Source organism: Euprymna scolopes, chromosome 39, assembly GCF_053919585.1.
Source record: "Euprymna scolopes isolate OS-2025 chromosome 39, ASM5391958v1, whole genome shotgun sequence".
In the NCBI taxonomy this organism is placed as follows: Eukaryota; Metazoa; Mollusca; class Cephalopoda; order Sepiida; family Sepiolidae; genus Euprymna; species Euprymna scolopes.
Window position 1 is genome coordinate 5,738,976 of NC_136520.1, and position 20,000 is coordinate 5,758,975.

General features: G+C 31.9%; 1 protein-coding gene across 1 annotated transcript in view; it reads left to right on the top strand.

The window, feature by feature from the left end:
* Positions 1–7,594, top strand: part of LOC145263637 (uncharacterized) — a 42,249-nt gene extending 34,655 nt beyond the window's left edge. Inside the window, exon 3 of the mRNA XM_080120490.1 lies at positions 7,493–7,594. The gene's annotated coding sequence lies outside the window, so the exon portion shown is untranslated. The remainder of the gene's footprint in view (positions 1–7,492) is intronic.
* The last annotated feature ends 12,406 nt before the right edge of the window (positions 7,595–20,000 follow it).

Genomic DNA, 20,000 nt, shown 5'->3' on the forward strand with positions numbered 1-20,000 from the left:
TGAGGGGAGCTAGTGTGGCTATCCCAAAGCGATTTAATGTTGCCCGTCTAAAGGACAATATTGTGAGAGAGAAACTAGTTAAGGAGATGGAAGAGATTGATTGTGAAAATACTTGGCCTGCTTTTAATGAATCTGTCTATGAGGTATGTGAGAGAGTATTAGGTTATTGTGAGCGTAAACATCAGGATTGGTTCAATGAGAATGATACTGAAATTCAGGCTCTGCTTGATTCAAAAGCCAGGGCATTGCATGCTTATCTCGGGGGTGGTTTGATGGATGGTGAGCAAGATCGATTGAGGGACAAGTTTAAGGCAATCAAGCATGAGGTGCAGAGGAGGTTTTATAACATGCAGGATGAATGGTGGAGACAGAAAGCTGAAGAAATACAACTCACCTCGGATTCAAAAAACACCAAGGTCTTATACAGCATACTGAGCACGGTTTACGGACCATCCAGATCACCTATCACTCCTCTGCGCTCGAAAGATGGTGAGAATCTTCTTCGAGACCCTACCGACATTCTTCATAGATGGAGGGAGCATTTCGATGAACTCCTGCACAGACCTTCTTCTGTTGATCAGAAGTTTGTTAGGTCGATTCCTAGCAATTCGGTCAAGGATATCTTGGCAGAGGTTCCTTCTCTCCAGGAGGTTGAAACAGCTGTCCATAAACTGAACAATGGAAAGTCTCCTGACCCGAATCGTTTGCATGCGGAGATCTTTAAATGTTCTGGACCCAAGATGATGCAACACTTAGCGGGATAGTTGCAGACTGCTTGGCGGGATGAGTGTATTCCGCAGGATTGGCGAGATGCATTGATGGTAGTGCTATACAAGGGGAAGGGTAACAGAGATGAATGTGGAAACTATCGAGGCATCTCTTTGCTGTCAGTAGTCGGTAAGGTGCTCTGTAGAATCATGATAGACAGAATGCTGGAGCACATTGCTGATGATCTTTTGCCTTAGTCGCAGTGTGGTTTTAGAAGATGTCGAGGGACAATGGATATGATTTTTACAGCCAGGCAACTGCAGGAGAAATGTATAGAACAGCAAAAGGGACTGTATCAGGTGTTCATCGATTTAACTAAGGCCTTTGATACAGTCAATAGGGATGCTTTGTGGGAGATTTTGAAAAGGCTTGGCTGTCCTAACAAGTTTATAACCATCTTAAAGCTCTTCCACGATGATATGAAGGCTGTGATCAACGTTGGGGGAAATCTGGCTGATCCTATCTCAGTAGAAAATGGTGTTAAGCAGGGAGACATTCCAGCACCCACACTCTTTGCGTTGTATTTCACCATGGTCTTTCGGATGGCATTTGGGGGGTGCTCAGATGGTGTTTATATTTGTTACCGAACTACTGGGGGATTGTTCAACATTAGGCGCTTCAATGCAAGTACAAAGGTACTCACCAACACTATTCGTGACTTGCTCTATGCGGATGACTGTGATCTGGTGGCTCATACAGTGACTGATATGCAGCATCTTGTGGACGCTTTTACGGTTGCCTACAGCACATTGGGCCTGACCATCAATCTGAAAAAAACTGTCTTAATGTATCAGCTGCTCCGGGCATGCCATACTATGAGCCATCAGTTTATATCTGTGGGTCAAGGATAGCGGTTGTCTCTAAGTTTGTATACTTGGGTAGCACACTGAGTATGTCTGGTACCCTGGATGATGAGGTATCATTACAGATCAGCAGGGCAAGTGATGCCTTAGGAAAGTTGGACGAGCGTCTGTGGAGATGTCATGGGATCTTGCTGCCAACTAAGATTAAGGTTTATGCCGCATGCGTTCTCTCTACTCTTCTCTATGGTTGTGAAACTTGAACAACATACAGGGAGCATTTGAGACGTCTCAAGCGGTTTCACCAGATGTGCTTACGGTGAATCTTGAGTGTGAGTTGGCAGGTGTATGTCAGTGATGTGGAGGTGCTTGATCGAACCCAATGCTTAACATTGAGACTCACATTATGAAGCATAGACTGAGATGGAGTTGCCATGTGGTGAAGATGTTAGACAGTCGACTTCCCAAACAACTCCTTTATGGTGAGCTCACCGAGGGAAGACGTCTGGCTCAAAAGCCTAAATTGAGATTTAAGGATTGTTTAAGATCCGCCTTAAAAAAATGTGGGATTGATGAAAGAACCTGGAAGAGTCTTGCTTTAGATTGCGGAGGGTGTAGAAGGACCTTGCGGGGAGGTGTGGGCAAGTTTGAGGTGGATTGAACCCAGTATAAGCGGCTGAAGCGAGATATCCGGAAAGGGAGAGTGAAAGGAGACGTGGATGGGAGGGGGAGCCAAATTGGTCTGGAGTGTGAGGGTCACAAAGCAGTCTTGAGTTGCCAGAATTGACCTGTGTACACTTCAGACGAATGTACAAAACGACAGGCAATTTGAAATGGCATTTGACCCTGCATAGAAAAGAACAGCAAGAACGTGCTGTTAGTGGTGCACATGTCTGTACAATGTGTGCTAAGGAATGCCAAAGTTTAGCAGGGCTTAAAAGCCACATTCGTGCAGCCCATCACTGAATGTTTTCGTGTTTCTACATACAATTTTTTTTTTCTTTTATGTTGTGCTATATCGAGTGATAGCAATGTTCGAAAGCGAATTTGCTGCCATCATCATCATATATATATGTGTGTGTATATATATATATGTGTGTGTGTATATATATATGTATATATATATGTGTGTATATATATATATGTGTGTATATTTTTTTTTTTTTTAAACAGTGATCGCCACTTATCAAGGCCCGGAAGCCACTCAGGGATAAGGGTTATTGCAAGTACATTACGTTAGTGTGGAGATTTGATGAAGTGTTTAATTAGGGGGGCGGTTCATTAGGAATTTGTTAACATTGGACTTGAAGACATCCAAGTTGTAGTCCGGAGGGAAGCAGGCAGACGGAACAGAGTTCCACAGGCGTGCAGTTCTAAGAAAGAAGCTTTGTTCATGGAATCCGCGTTTTGATTTAGGCACAGATATAGAGTGGGGGAAATTTTTCACAGTGGATGTAGCTAGACGGGTGTTTTACGTGAAAGATTGGCGAGGGGGGACCAGGGATTGGAGTTCAGACGAGCACCTGCCATGAAAATAACGATAAAACAAGGATAGGCTCGCAACGTCTCTTCTGTGGGAGAGAGGTTGCAGGGAAGAGAAAAGGGCATCCCCCACTAAGCCACAAAGTCTATTTTGTACTCTGTCAAGGCATGATGGGCTGTTTTTGGCCGCTCCTGCCCAGATATGGCAACAGTATTCCATCCTTGACGCACTTGGCTTTTATATAGATAGAGAATTGCATCAGTAGTGAGATATCTTCTGGAGCGGTAAAAGGATCCCACCATCTTTCCAGCGACCTTGGCAACAGACTTGATGTACGTGTTCCATTCCAGATCAGGAGTAAAGGTCAAACCCGGAAGGTTGAAGTATACATATATGTGTGTATATATATATATGTGTGTGTATATATATGCATATATATGTGTATATATATATATATATATGTATATATGTACATGTATGTATGTATGTATGTATGTATATATATATATATATATATATATATATATATATACTAGCAAAAGTACCCATCGTTGACTGGGTTCAAAAACAGCCTACAGAAAATGGACTCTGATTTATGAAAGTATGATAGGTTATGAAAAGGAAGTGTTGAAAAGAGATAGCTTCGAATTTGGGGTTATCAAAACCAAAGCAAAATATGAAAGTAAAAATAAAATAGATAAACCCCATAATTTATTAAACCATACCTGTTCACACTGAAGCACTTATACAATATTCTGTGGATCTATATTAAAAAACCTTGTTAAACTTTGTGACATATTTCCATTCTATGAAGGTCAGGCGCGAACGAACACCCCATAATTTTATTATACTATATTTCTTCAAACTGAAACATAATTATCAAAGTATACTTACGCAGATAGATATGAAAAGTCTATTAAAGTGTGTGCCTATTTCCATTCTATGGAGGCCAGGCGCGAATGCATATCCCACAATTTTATTATACCATCTCTATTTAAGTTAAAACATACTTATCAAAGTATTCCTATGTACATCTATACCAAAAACATTTGTAAACGTTTTTTTATTTTAAAATTTTTTATTTCCATACTTTGTGGACTAGACGCAAACGCGGACCCCACAATTTTAATGAACCACCGTTCTGCCAGATCAAACATACCCATTCCTGTGTCTCAATACATCTTCTATCATTATATGTAATCAGTTTTTTAAAATAGTCAACCATATAGGAGCCTATTCATGCAAGGACTTATGTATGATATGAAACGAAATTGGAAATTAAAAGACGTTTCAATTATACCAGTCATCATAGGAGCAACTGGGCTTATGAAAAAGAACTTTAAAAAGTACATAGCAAGCATACCCGGTGAACCAAGTGCAAGTGAAATATAAACGATTGCACTGGAAGGGACGGCTAGAATCCTGAAAAGATCTCTTGGTTGGACTCACTAAAATAGGGGTAAATGTCAGACATCTGGTTAGATGTCCTATCGTCTAGAAGAAAAAGTTTAAGAAAAATGAAAAAAAAAAGGGAAAAACCAAACACACAGACATTCATTTATATTATAGATATATGTATATATATATATATATATATATATATATATATATATATATATGTGTATATATATGTTTATATATATATATATATATGTGTATATATATGTTTATATATATATATATATATGTGTATATATATGTTTATATATATATATATATATGTGTATATATATGTTTATATATATATATATATATATATATGTGTATATATATGTTTATATATACATATATATATATATGTGTGTATATATATGTTTATATATATATATATATATGTGTGTGCATATATATGTATATATATACATATATATATGTGTGCATATATATGTATATATATATATATGTGTGCATATATATGTATATATATGTATATATATACATATATATATGTGTGCATATATATATATATATATATATATATATATGTAATATAAAGCTCCAAATATTGATCTGAAAAAAAAAATGTATATGATGTCAGAAGTGATTATTAATTGATTGATAAGTGGTGCCAAATGGTTTAATAGTTAGAATGAATGTAAAAATCAATGTTATAGTTATAATAAGATATATCTATTGAAAATCTATTAAGTAAAACTATATATTTTCTTAAAATATATATTCATTGACTTAACGTCAATAAATCCATTTCGGACTTATTAGTTAAATTTAATAAAAAAAATAATAAATAAATAAATAAAAATAAATTAAAATAAAAAAGTAATGAAAGTACATAGGAGAGGGGGTTTAAAGTTAGAAAGGTCTATAATTTTAGGTCTAAACAATATTTATAAATCTTATAAACTTGAATTAAAATTAGAATTAGTTTTCACTTAAATATACATTTATTTAATTATTATTTAAATAATAGGTTATCACAGTAAGTAACTCTGAAACATACTTATTAGTGAATTAGGACAAAAATTATATATTGTATATTAATGTTTTTTATTCTATTTAGTAGGTCTCCAGAATTTTTAATATGAGCAATATTTAATATTTGGGGAGGCCAAATCCCTAAAAATATTTTTAATATGAGAATATTTAATATTTGGGGAGGTCAAATCCCTAAAAAAAACTCATAAAAAATGGGTTTCTTATATCGAATATCAGCCCATTGTCCCCACATTATATGGCCTCCCCAAAACTCATAAACAAAATATCCCCATGCGACCCATAATTTCGAACATCGGAAGTGTCACACAGAAGGTAGCACGAGCCATCTCCCAAATTTTAACCCCACTAATTGGCACCATTAGTACTGCTCATATTAAAAATATTAAAGTATTAAAAATATTAAAGTATTAGAAAGGTCTATAATTTTAGGTCTAAACAATATTTATAAATCTTATAAACTTGAATTAAAATTAGAATTAGTTTTCACTTAAATATACATTTATTTAATTATTATTTAAATAATAGGTTATCACAGTAAGAAACTCTGAAACATACTTATTAGTGAATTAGGATATATACAACGATAAACAAAAATTATACTTAAATAAAGAACAAGTTCAAAAAATGTTTATTAATATTAGATTGTTGTATGTAGAACTGAGTAAAGTTTGTGAAATGTAAAAATTAAAAATATTACTTTCAATATAAATAATAATGCTGATATTGATAATAATATAATTAAATATATAAGTAAATAAATAAAAATTAAAATAAATGTAAGTAACTAATTAATTTAAAATTCAACATAGGCAGAAATGAAGTATAACTTAATAACTTATGATTATCGATTAAAATAATCTGTAATACTAACATTTTATATTGTAAAAATTAGTGAATTAATTTATAATATAATTCGATTTAATTTTTTTTTAAAATAATATTAAGTGAAAGACATTAAAACTATATTAAAATTACTTATTAGTTGAATATGGTGGTCTACTGGTTCTGAGTGTTTATAATATGAATGTTAAATAAAATAAAATAAATAAATAAATAAATAAATATAAGTAAAGTTAATATTTTGTTAGATTTGTTCCAAGGGAAGTAACTCTGCCTCACTTTGATTAAGTAAATTTAATTATTTGCAATTACGATAAAAAAAGTTTCAGTTTATTTTTAAACATAACAAAACGTAAGTATAGTTTTTGAATTGTATAATTTTAAAAATTATAAATGTAATGATTAATAAGCTTGATTATAATAGCAAACAGAATTGAATTATGTATAGTTTTCAATTCAAATCAATTGATTAGTTATGATAACCAAAATGATCAATCGTTTTTTTGTTGTTGTTGTTTTTTTTTAGCTTAGTTTAGTTTCGTATATACAAACATGTATAATAGTTTATAATTTGTTGATATTATTTTCATAAGTATGTATACACAAATTAGAATTAATAAATTTACTAATTAATAAATAGAATATTTTGGTAGAAGATTCATAAACTAATTAAAATTGTTGGTACGAATAGTTGGGTTTAATGACTTTGTTTGATAAAAATTCAATATGGCGTAATGGGAAAATATAAAGGTATTTGCAGCTTCTCTTCCAATTTTCAGATTTTAATCATGTCAAATCACACTTCAGTTCCTTTTGACGGATTGATTGTTGCTATTTCTTCTGATGAGTTAAGGGCATAATAGATTCACTGATTGATGAAATAATTAAGTGATTGATTTTGCGCTACGAAACAGATACTGTCAAGAATTGTATAAGTTAACTGAATTAAGGGAATAGACTATAAGATGGTCAACATCATGAATTTTGGAATATAACTTTTTGTCATTTATTCTATATATGGGTGTGTGTGTGTGTGTTTGTATGTGTGAATATATATGTATATGTGTACATGAATGTATGGTGTGGTGTGTACATGTGAGCATAACTGATTAATTCAACTAATGTCATTCTTTTTTTTTTTTTTCAGATTTTCCTGAGCACCAAATATTTTTTCCAAAAAATCATGCACAAAACACCATGTTTGTTCCAGAAAATAAAATTTTCAAATAAAATTGTATAAAAACGAAAATAGTTTTATTATATTTTTATTTATACACACACATATATATATATATATATATATATATATATATATATAAGTACACATATATATATATATATATGTATGTATATATATATATATATATATATATATAAGTACACATATATATATATATATATATGTATGTATATATATATATATATATATATATATAAGTACACATATATATATATATATATGTATGTATATATATATATATATATATATATAAGTACACATATATATATATATATATATATATGTATATATATATATATATATATATATATATATATATATATATAAGTACACATATATATATATATATATGTATGTATATATATATATATATATATATATATATATATAAGTACACATATATATATATATATATGTATGTATATATATATATATATATATATATATATATATGTATATCTATATATATATATATATATATAAGTACACATATATATATGTATGTATATATATATATATATATATATGTATATATATATATATATATATATATATATATATATATATATATGCCTGCAATAAGTTTCCAGATTTTTTTCACATGGGCACTTTTATTGATATTACACATATGAAACTCTAGTCTCCTTCGAAGTAATCTCCTCTGGCTGCAATGCACTTGTTGTATTATTCCAACAACTCATGGAAATCCTCTTATGAGAGCGTGTCAATGACCCTCGTCACAGGCTCTTTCATTTCCTCAGCTGTCTCATTACGACAGCCCCCCCCCAAAGGTTTTCCTTGTAATTAGGGAATAATCAGTCACAGGAGCAAGGTCTGGACTATAGGAGGGTGAGGAGTTGTGGACTGGTGCATTCGCGCAAATCTTCTGCATCTTCAGTCCCTCGCGAATAATTGTGTGCAGTTCCAATACTGACATCCAACTGTGCACTTAATGTCTCTATAAACATGACGATCCTTATCCATGAAATTCTTTATTTGGCCAATCAACTCTGGTGTTCTGGCTTCCTTGCTCCTACCACATCTCTCATCCTCCCTCACAAACTTCCTACCTTCCTTGAATCTCTTATGCCAATTCATGCAAGATGGTCCAAAAGAAGTCTGAAGAATTCCATTTGTGTGGCATTTTTCCAAGTTTCAAACAAAATTTTATTGCATATCGTTGCTGTAAAGTGTCTTCATGTCCAGATTGCATTTTTGAAATTCACCAGCTGTGACAATCAGGCTTTGGTAGGATGCATTCCAATTCTTGCTGTAGCTGTTCATTTGAACCTGAAATCATAAAAATTGGTCACTCATCTCATAAAATGTATAGCAATAATATACTGAATTTTCAAGAATCTATGAATGTTTAAATGCCTGTACGAAAAACGTCTGGAAACTTATTGAAAGCACTTTGTGTATGTGTGTATATATATATATATATATATATATATATAATCTTCATTTATCATGAAAACTGACCGAATTGGTGTTTTAAAACGTAATGAAAAATGACACGCACAGCCTCGACAGTAAATGTAGATTTTTGCATTTAGATGGGATAAATATGATTGAAATGTAGGGATCGAACAATAGACCTGAGATATATTTAGATTTGGTTTGTAGGTAAGGATTGACAATGAGTTTTATGACGATGACGATTGGCAACGGGTTTTACGACGCTTTACAACAGTCGTGAATTAGACACTTCATGACAGTACACTTGCAGTTGGACTTTAACGTAAGTTGAAAAACAGATGGTGTCTCGGAGCAGATGTAGAAATGAATTGATCAATTGACTGATGGACAGCCTTGGCAGAAGAAAAACATACATTTGGACATTAGCATTAGAGGGTCCAACTAATGTATTGGAGTTTTTTTTTGTTTTGTTTACCCTGTTTGATTTTATTTGCATGTTTGTGAACCCATGTGCACACTCTCGGCAACTGTAAATGCATAAAAGACGATGATGCTGGCAGGACAAAATGAGAAAAAACAAATGAGAAGATGGCGATGAGTTGTTAGTGGGGTGTTACAGGGTTAGTTGGGGGTATTTATGTTGAGAGGCACAAATGCTACAAGTTTGTCAGAGTCGTAGGGTCTATATAAATTAAAGTATAAATACTCCAGAGCAACGCCAGGTCGGATCAGTTAAATTTTTTTTTATCTTCGTCATATCTGACATTTCCTAGTTTAGATGTTCATAGTCAGTGAAAGATTGCAGGGGAGGGATGTTGCTTCCATCAAGATAAAAACCTGCAACGGTAGCCACATTTGGGTATGCAGGTTGTTGTTTCCGTTTCTCTAAGCACCTGCAACAGCCATTTCCTTTTTACACACACATGCACGTGCCACACACGCACACACACACACATGCACACATACACAAAACACACACACACATGCAAATATACAAAACACACAACAAATACACACCACACACACAACATGTATGCACAACCGCACACACAACACACGCATGTGCGTACATAAATGAACACAGACATACACAAATACAGAACACACACACAATGCACACGTGCACACACAAATACACAGCACACACATGTACACACAAAAATCCATGCACACAAACACATATGCATACACAACACATACACAAATACACATGCATGCACACATACATAAACACAACAAACACAACACACAAATATAACACACAGACACACACGCACACAAACAACACACACAGGCACAAAGACACACACAAATATAACACACACACACGCACACAAAGATAACACACACAGATACAACATGCAAACACATACACAACACACACATGCACACACCCACACACACACAAACATAACACACACACAGACACAACATACAACATACAACACACACACAGACACAACACTCACACAAACAACACTTCAAAAGTATTTCATAATATCTCGCTCCAAATCAACATTTTGACAACGCCTTCAACCCATTGCCAGGCTGAGAAAACCACCTCCTCCGTTTTCTTCTCTAAATCGCTACAGTCTCTGCCACCTACCTACCCCCAACTCATATTGCCAACTTTTTTTTTTTTTGTACAGTTCAGTTCAGTTGTGGTTGATGAAAATGTCAAATTATTTAGCACATGAATACAGCATTATTCGATTTCAAAGTCACACCCAAATAGCATTTAAACTGACAATAAAGTGTATAACTTTTTATTAAACGAAAAGTCATTCAATATTTTTTTTTCTGAAACTTTTGACTGCATCCGCTCCAATCGTAAAAAAAAAAATTTGTAATTTTTTTTTTTCATTTTTTTTTATCAATGAGATGCGACATACAATGTTTTTTTTTCTCATCTAGGTGTCATCATCACTAGACTTTACATCACTTACAAAATTAGGGAAAAAAATAGCAAAATAAATTAAAAAAATGAATTTTGCATTTAATAAAAAAATTATACAGCATTATTCGATTTTCAAAAATTTTTAAATTTAACCTTGCGAAATAAAGTTAGCTTTTCAAAGTCAAGCCTAAATAACATTTAAACTGACAAATGAAATGTAAAATTTTTCTTAAACGAAAAAACATCAAAAAAGTTTTTGGCAAACCAAATCACACTCTAAATATTTCACACTCCTATATTTTTATTGTCATCGAAATCCATGAAATCACCCCAGAGGGAGTTTCACATGCCTCCATGCAGTAACTTACGAGGGGCGTGCAATAAGTAATGCCCCTGACCCACTTCCAGTTGTCTGATCTAGCTGAAATTTTGTCATGTGCAATGATTTATATCTACAGGTTATGTGGCAAATTACAGCCCTGAACTAATTGTGGTCTCTGTTTTACAGGTTTGAACTGAGTTAAGTGTGAAATGGAGCCTGTTGAATGTCGAGCAATGATCCGGTTTTTGTATTTGAAAGGATACACACCAGAGGAGACTTTTGATGAAATGAAAAAAACTGATAATGGCCCATCATATGACCTTATAAAACGCTGACATCGTGAATTCAAACATGGCCGGAAGTCTGTGGAAACAGCTCCCAGATCTGGTCGCCCCCTCCCCTTCTGCCATTGATAAGGCATCTGTCCGTCAAGTTGAGGCTGCCATTTTGGAAGATCAGCACATTACTATTCGCCAAACAGCCCAAGATCTCAAGATTAGTACAGGGTCTGTGGAAACTATTATTCATGACCATTTGCATATGCATAAGGTGTCTGCCAGATGGATTCCCATGTTGCTCACCACCATTCCAGAAGCGAGAACGCATCGAGTGCTCGAGGATGAATTTGGAGATGTGCCAAGAAGATGAGTCAAAGTTTTTCAAAAGACTGATTACACAGGATGAAACCTGGGTCTATCACTATGATCCAGAGACCAAAGCCCAGTCAATGCAGTGGAAGTACTTGGACTCACCACCTCCAAAGAAGGCAAGGGTGCAGCCCTCCGCTGGCAAGGCTATGCTCACAGTCTTCTGGGACCAGGATGGAGTAGTGATGACACCTTTCCTGGTAAAGGGAACCACAATTACAGGAGTCTATTATGCTTCACTTTTGAGGAAATTAAGAGAAGCTATCAAAATCAAGAGGTGGGGCAAGATCAGCAAAGGTACCCTCCTCCTGCAGGACAACGCTCCGGTCCACAACTCGCATGTCGCCAGATCAGAAGCACGGGTATGTGGTTATGAAATCCTCCCCATCCTCCCTACTCTCCTGACCTTGCACCCTCTGACTTTCACCTCTTCCCAACCATGAAGTTGTTTTGTAAAGGAAGGCGTTTCCCAGATGATGCAGCCTTGATTTCTGAAGTCACGTCGTGGTTGGAGGACCAACCTGGGGTGTTCTACAAAAACGGTCTCCAGAGCTGCATCAAACGATGGGAGAAATGTATAACTCTGGGTGGTTCCTATGTAGAGAAAGATTTATAACTGTGCCAAGTTTCGTTGCTCTACTGCTATGGTAAGTGGGTCAGGGGCATTACTTATTGCACGCCCCTCGTAGTCCAAAATATATGTTATTATACATTGCACTCTACAGAACCTACTGTTTCTTTTATAAAATTATTTTATATAAACTTCTTTTCAGTTAATGAAAAAAAAAACATCAAGGAATTTACGTGCGGGGTTTAAACCTACAAACCACATCATGCAAAGTATCTGTTCTTCAGATGCTGCACTTCCATTTCTTGTTCTCTTTCGGTGAAGGAGAAGTCCTTCACGACTGAGACAATTTTTTATTTTTGTACCTTTTCTCCATGTTAAAAAACGACCCTGGTGTCTAACTCTGTCCCGTGGGGAGGCATTGTAAATAGGCATATCATGCAAAAATTTTTTTAAATTAATTAATTATAGAAAAAATAAAATTGTAAACTAAGCAAAGATGATTTCTTTATCGAAATAAAAAAAATACATTTGAATTTCACTCAAGACACTTAAAAACAATAAAACTTCAAATAAAATTTTTTTTTTAACTAAGTCTGCTTTAAACTAAGTGTTTGGTATAAAATGATTATTTTCTTTAATTAAAAATTTGCAGACGGTAATACCTCAAGCAATTATAGTACAAACACAACATATTTAAAAAAAAAAGTTCTTAAATTTAACACCTCTCTCCTCCCGGGTTGCCTACTGTTGTTTTGATCCAAATTATTTAATTTAAAAATGTTTTCTTTATTATATCAGGCAAAAAAAAAAAAAAAATGCTTGCTTGCTTTTTGATTCGAAGTCGTTTTGTGTTTTTGTTTTTTGTTTTTTTCAGTATAAGAAAATATGAACCTTTTTTATTATTAACACTATAAATTGTTAGGTGAAAGTACAGGTTTTTTTTTAAGAACATTTACAGATTGGTAACATGCTTAAATAATATTTGGTGCTAATGCAGAGAGTGATCCACGCTATTTTTAAATCGTATTTCCACGTTTAATTATAGTTTTATATGTTTTTTTTTATTCAATTGTAAGGTTAAAATACAGATTAGGTAGAAAACACCCTCCCCCCCCATGTTAAGAATGGCTTTTTAAATAACATTATTTCTGCATGAGTACCTAACAATTTAATAAACAAAACATGGTACTTATGCAGAGAAAGTACCGTGCTAAAATAATAACATTATTTAGAAAGTCATTCTTAACATGGGGAGAGCATTTTGTAACTATTCTATATTTTCACCTAACAATTTAATAAACAAAAGATGGTTCTTATGCAGAGAAGGTACCGTGCTGAAATAATACCATTATTTAGAAAGCTATTCTTAACATGGGGAGGAAGTTTTGCATCTATTCTATACTTTCACCTAACAATTTAATAAACAAAAATAGATAGTACTTATGCATAGAAAATACTGTGCTGAAATAATGTTATTTAGAAAGACATTCTTAACATAGGGACGGTATTTTGTAACTATTCTGTCCTTTCACCTAACAATTTAATAAAAAAACATGGTACTTATGCAGAGAAGCTACCCTGGGGAGGGAGGATGTTTTCTAACTATTCTGAACTTTCTGGTGCTAATCCAGTGAGTGATCCGTGCTATTTTTTAAATCATATTTCCAAGTTTAATTAAAGTTTTATGATATGTTTTTTATTCAATTGTAAGGTTAAAGTACAGAATAGGTACAAAACCCCTCCCCTCCCCATGTTAAGAATGCCTTTTTAAATAATAACGTTATTATTTCTGCACGGATCACTCTCTGTATGAGTACCGATTAATGTTATCATTTTTTTTTTTTAACATAGTTTTTTTTTCTTTTTAAAGAAAACCTTTTTTAACAAAAATTGAAAGTACACGTTTTTCTTTTGTTTTTTTTTACAGAAGTTGTTTTTATATAAGAAAATAGGAATGCTTTTTCTTTATTAAAGAAATTGGGTACTGATGCACCTATTTCTGTGCTGAAATAATTACGTTATTATTTAAAAAGCCATTCTTAACATGGGGAGAAGAGGGTGTTTTGTACCTATTCTGTACTTTAACCTTACAATTGAATAAAAAGACAGTAAATTTTAAGATTAGGTCCACCTCCACAATTTTCTTTTAAATGACAACTTAAATAGGTTTTCGACTATGCTGAATACGGAAATCGCATTAAAATTTTGCTGAGATATAAAAAGTTGTATAATGCATTGTAATCTCTGGCGGTCATCTTTTTTACGTGCGTGTGCCATAAACAAATCTACGCACGTAACAAAGATGGCCACCAAAGAATACATTGCATAATACAACTATTTATATCTCGATAACTACTTATTTCTGCAAAATTTCAATGCGATTTCCGTATTCAGCATAGTCGGAGACCTATAAAAGTTGTCATTTAAAAGAAAATTGTGGAGGTGGACCTAATCTAAAGAAATACCAAAAAACATAAAACTTTAATTAAACTTGGAAATACGATTTTAAAAAATAGCGCGGATCAGTAAGTGCATTAGCACCCATTAATCGACTAACGTGACCTTATTGCCAAATAAGCTCCGGCTACAATCTTGAACGCGCCTTCACATTGTTTTGTTTTTTTCAAGTTAAATTCAACTTTCACAATATCTTTTCATTTTTTTATAATTTCACAATATCCTTTTTTAATAATAAATTGTTAGTTGAAAGCACAGAATAGTTACAAAACACCATCCCCTCTCTATGGTAAGAATGGCTGAAAAAAAATAAAATCAAAATATTAGGTACTCATGCAGAGAGTGATTCGTGCTGAAATAATAACGTTATTATTTAAAAAGCCATTCTTAACATGGGGAGGGGAGGCTGTTTTTACCTATTCTGTACTTTACCCTTACAATTGATTAAAAAAACATATCATAAAACTTTAATTAAACTTGGAAATACGATTTAAAAAATAGCGCGGATCAGTAAGTTCATTAGCACCAGAAATTGTTAGGTGAAATACAGAAAAGTTTCTACCAAGAAAACCGTTATTTTTTTTAGCCATTCTTACCAGGAATGGTGTTTTGTCACTATTCTGTGCTTTCAACTAACAATTTATTAAAAAAACAGAAGGCAAATTTTCACATTAGGTCCACCTCCACAATTTTTAACATGGGTAGGTTGGGGGTGTTTATTCTGAAAGCCGTTCTTAACATGGGGAGAATGATGGTATTTATTCCAAAAGCCGTTTTTAACAGACGAAAGGGAGGTAAAAGGTTAAAACACGTGGTTAGGCATGAGTGTTGTTTATTCCGAAAGCCGTTCTTAATATGGGGAGGTTGGGAGTGTTTATTCATGGCTGCTAGTGAATTATAGTACACAGTACAGGTCTTTATATCTAGAAAACTACTCGCCTCTGCAAATTTTAAATGAGATTTTCTTATTCAGCATAGTCAAAAATTGTGGAGATGGACCTAATGTAAAAAAAATACCCCCCCCAAAAAAAAAAGATATTGTGAAATTTAAATTTAAGCGCGGTACCAAAAATAAAATTAGACAGAAAAATACCCCCTTTGGGTTGGTACTTGCACAAAGACTTGAAAAAGTTGTCAACAAAAACAAATATATAACAAGTAAATATTTTCAAAGGCAAGATAAGTTACTTTTCTACCTAATTGAATAATTTTTAGTGATTTTATTGGGTTTGTACCACTGTACATATAGATTCGAAAAAATTGTCAAAAAATAAATGTATAACAAAAATTATCAAAGGCAAGATATGTTACTTTATTACCAAAATGGATAATTTTTTAGTTTTTTTAATGTAAAATTTCGGCTCGAAAAACACAGCGTTTACTGCTATATTTGAAAATTACAAATGGCGGCAGTGTTAAACACATAAAGTTTGGGAAAATGAGTTAAAACTAAAAAACTATACAAAATACTGTTAAAAACCACCAAATAAATGTCTGCCTATGTCACGGTAACATATCTTGAGTGAGTTCCTGATGGTATTTTGTATAGTTTTTTTTAGTTTTAACTCATTTTCCCAAACTTAATGTATTGAACACAATCTGCTGCCATTTGTATTTTTCAAATATACAAATAAACACTACATGTTTTCGAACCGATTAAACACTTTACACTAAATAAAAACACTAAAATCTTATCCAGTTAGGTAGAAAAGTAACTTATCTTGCCTTTGATAACATTTATTTGTTATATTTATTTTTAAACAACTTTTTCGTTTCTGTGTTTAGTAATACAAACCCGTTTTATTTACTGTAATGTTTAGTCAGCTCGAAAAACAGTGTTTATCAGTGTATTTGACAAATACAGATGGTGGCGGACACTGTTGATGATGTTAAGTTTGGGGAAATGATTTAAAACTAAAAAACTATACAAAATACTGTCAGAAACCCACCGAATATGTCAGCCTATGTCGCGGTAACATATAATCAGTGGGTGTCTGACACTGTTTTGTATAGTTTTTAACTGATTTTCCCAAACTTAACATATTCAACAGAGTCCGCGACCATTCATCTTTTTTAAATACATCGATAAACACTGAGGTTTTGAGCCGATTAAACATTTTACATTAAATAAAAACACTAAAAAATTATCCAGTTAGGTAGAAACGTAATTTACCTTACCTTTGCTTTCATTTATTTATTTTTGGACAACTTTTTCGAATCTGTGTATAGTAACCCCCCCTCACCCAAATATTAATTAAAAACTCACATTTTTGAATACAATAAAAAAGAACTCTATTTAGCGTTTCAATGGTTTAGCAACTTTCGGCTTAATCCACTGAATGTTGGTCGAGCCCAAGCCATGATTGACTGTAACTCCCGAGGATCCGGATCAAATTCTGCAAGAGTACCATTTTTTTCATTTTCGCCTTTTTTTTTTTTTACTTTGTGGAGTGGATTGCTGTACTAATAAAATAAGAAGCATGCATTTTCTCTTTTTATTAGAATTTTCCATTACACCAAATTGAGCCACAGCAACACGTGGCAGGGTACAGCTAGTAATATATATATATATATATATATATATATATATATATATATATATATATATATACATATATATATATATATATATATATATACAACTAATATATATATATATATATATATACAACTAATATATATATATATATATATACAACTAATATATATATATATATATATACAACTAATATATATATATATACAACTAATATATATATATATATACAACTAATATATATATATACAACTAACATATATATATATATATACAACTAATATATATATATACAACTAATATATATATATATATACAACTAATATATATATATATACAACTAATATATATATATATACAACTAATATATATATATATACAACTAATATATATATATATATACAACTAATATATATATATATATACAACTAATATATATATATATATACAACTAATATATATATATATATACAACAAATATATATATATATATATACAACTAATATATATATATATACAACTAATATATATATATATATACAACTAATATATATATATACAACTAATATATATATATATACAACTAATATATATATATACAACTAATATATATATATATATACAACTAATATATATATATACAACTAATATATATATATATATATATACAACTAATATATATATATATATATATACAACTAATATATATATATATATATATACAACTAATATATATATATATATATATACAACTAATATATATATATATATATACAACTAATATATATATATATATATACAACTAATATATATATATATACAACTAATATATATATATACAACTAATATATATATATACAACTAATATATATATATATACAACTAATATATATATATATATACAACTAATATATATATATATATACAACTAATATATATATATATATATATATACAACTAATATATATATATACAACTAATATATATATATATATATATACAACTAATATATATATATACAACTAATATATATATATATATACAACTAATATATATATATACAACTAATATATATATATATATATATATACAACTAATATATATATATATATATACAACTAATATATATATATATATATACAACTAATATATATATATATATACAACTAATATATATATATATATATATATACAACTAATATATATATATACAACTAATATATATATATATATATATATACAACTAATATATATATATATACAACTAATATATATATATATATACAACTAATATATATATATATATACAACTAATATATATATATATATATACAACTAATATATATATATATATACAACTAATATATATATATACAACTAATATATATATATATACAACTCATCATCATCATCATAGGCCCTTAACGTCGAGGACGACGATTGGCAAGGCGCTTCAGTCTTCTACAGTTCAGGAAGTCTGTGTATTGCTGGCAGGATCTTTTGGCACCAGATCTTATAGCAGCTTGCCACTTTACTCGGTTGCCGGCAGAGGTTTCCCATATCCATAGCAGTTGCCTGAAACGTCAAGCGCCGGGGCAGGGAAGTAGTGGATGAGTGCATGCCCAGAACAGAACATCCACCTCTGGACCCAACATTGCGGACCCCAGCGGAGCACAGGAGTGCGACAGCTGGAGCAGTGGTAGGTTGCCCCGCAGTACCCGCTAACTGGGTGTTGATCCCTGACCGTTGATCGTTCTTGATTCATCCGCTCAGTGATCCGCCATGGGAGACCGGTGGTTGAAAAATATATCAGCTGCGCTCATACCATGACTGCCAACTCCTGCTGCCGAGATGACATTTTGCTATTTGACCACATAGCTGGGGTCTGGATTGGTGTAAGCCAGGGCGTGTCCTCACGCCGGAGGGCCATGCACTCAACACCTCTGGGGCTCCAGACTACTCCGAGATCCCACATACACTTAGCCTGGGGCCGCAAGGTACCCAGTTAAACCGTGATGTACCACGAGGAGGTGGCATGCGAGTCTTGACCAGTGAGACGCTCTAACCACCAGTGGGCAGGGCTTACTAAACTGCCTCCCCTTCACTCTTGCGAGTATAGGTGGCGGTTACAGCTGGAAGCAAGAGGAGCAAAGCACCTGAAAGCCAAGCAGCTAAGCACTCTACACATTCACTAAGCTACTACACTACACGCTCAAAGGCCCTGTGTGCAACACACCACATCACCACAACTAATATATATATATACAACTAATATATATATATATACAACTAATATATATATATACAACTAATATATATATATATATATATACAACTAATATATATATATACAACTAATATATATATATATATACAACTAATATATATATATATATATACAACTAATATATATATATATATATATATACAACTAATATATATATATATACAACTAATATATATATATATACAACTAATATATATATATACAACTAATATATATATATACAACTAATATATATATATATACAACTAATATATATATATATATACAACTAATATATAT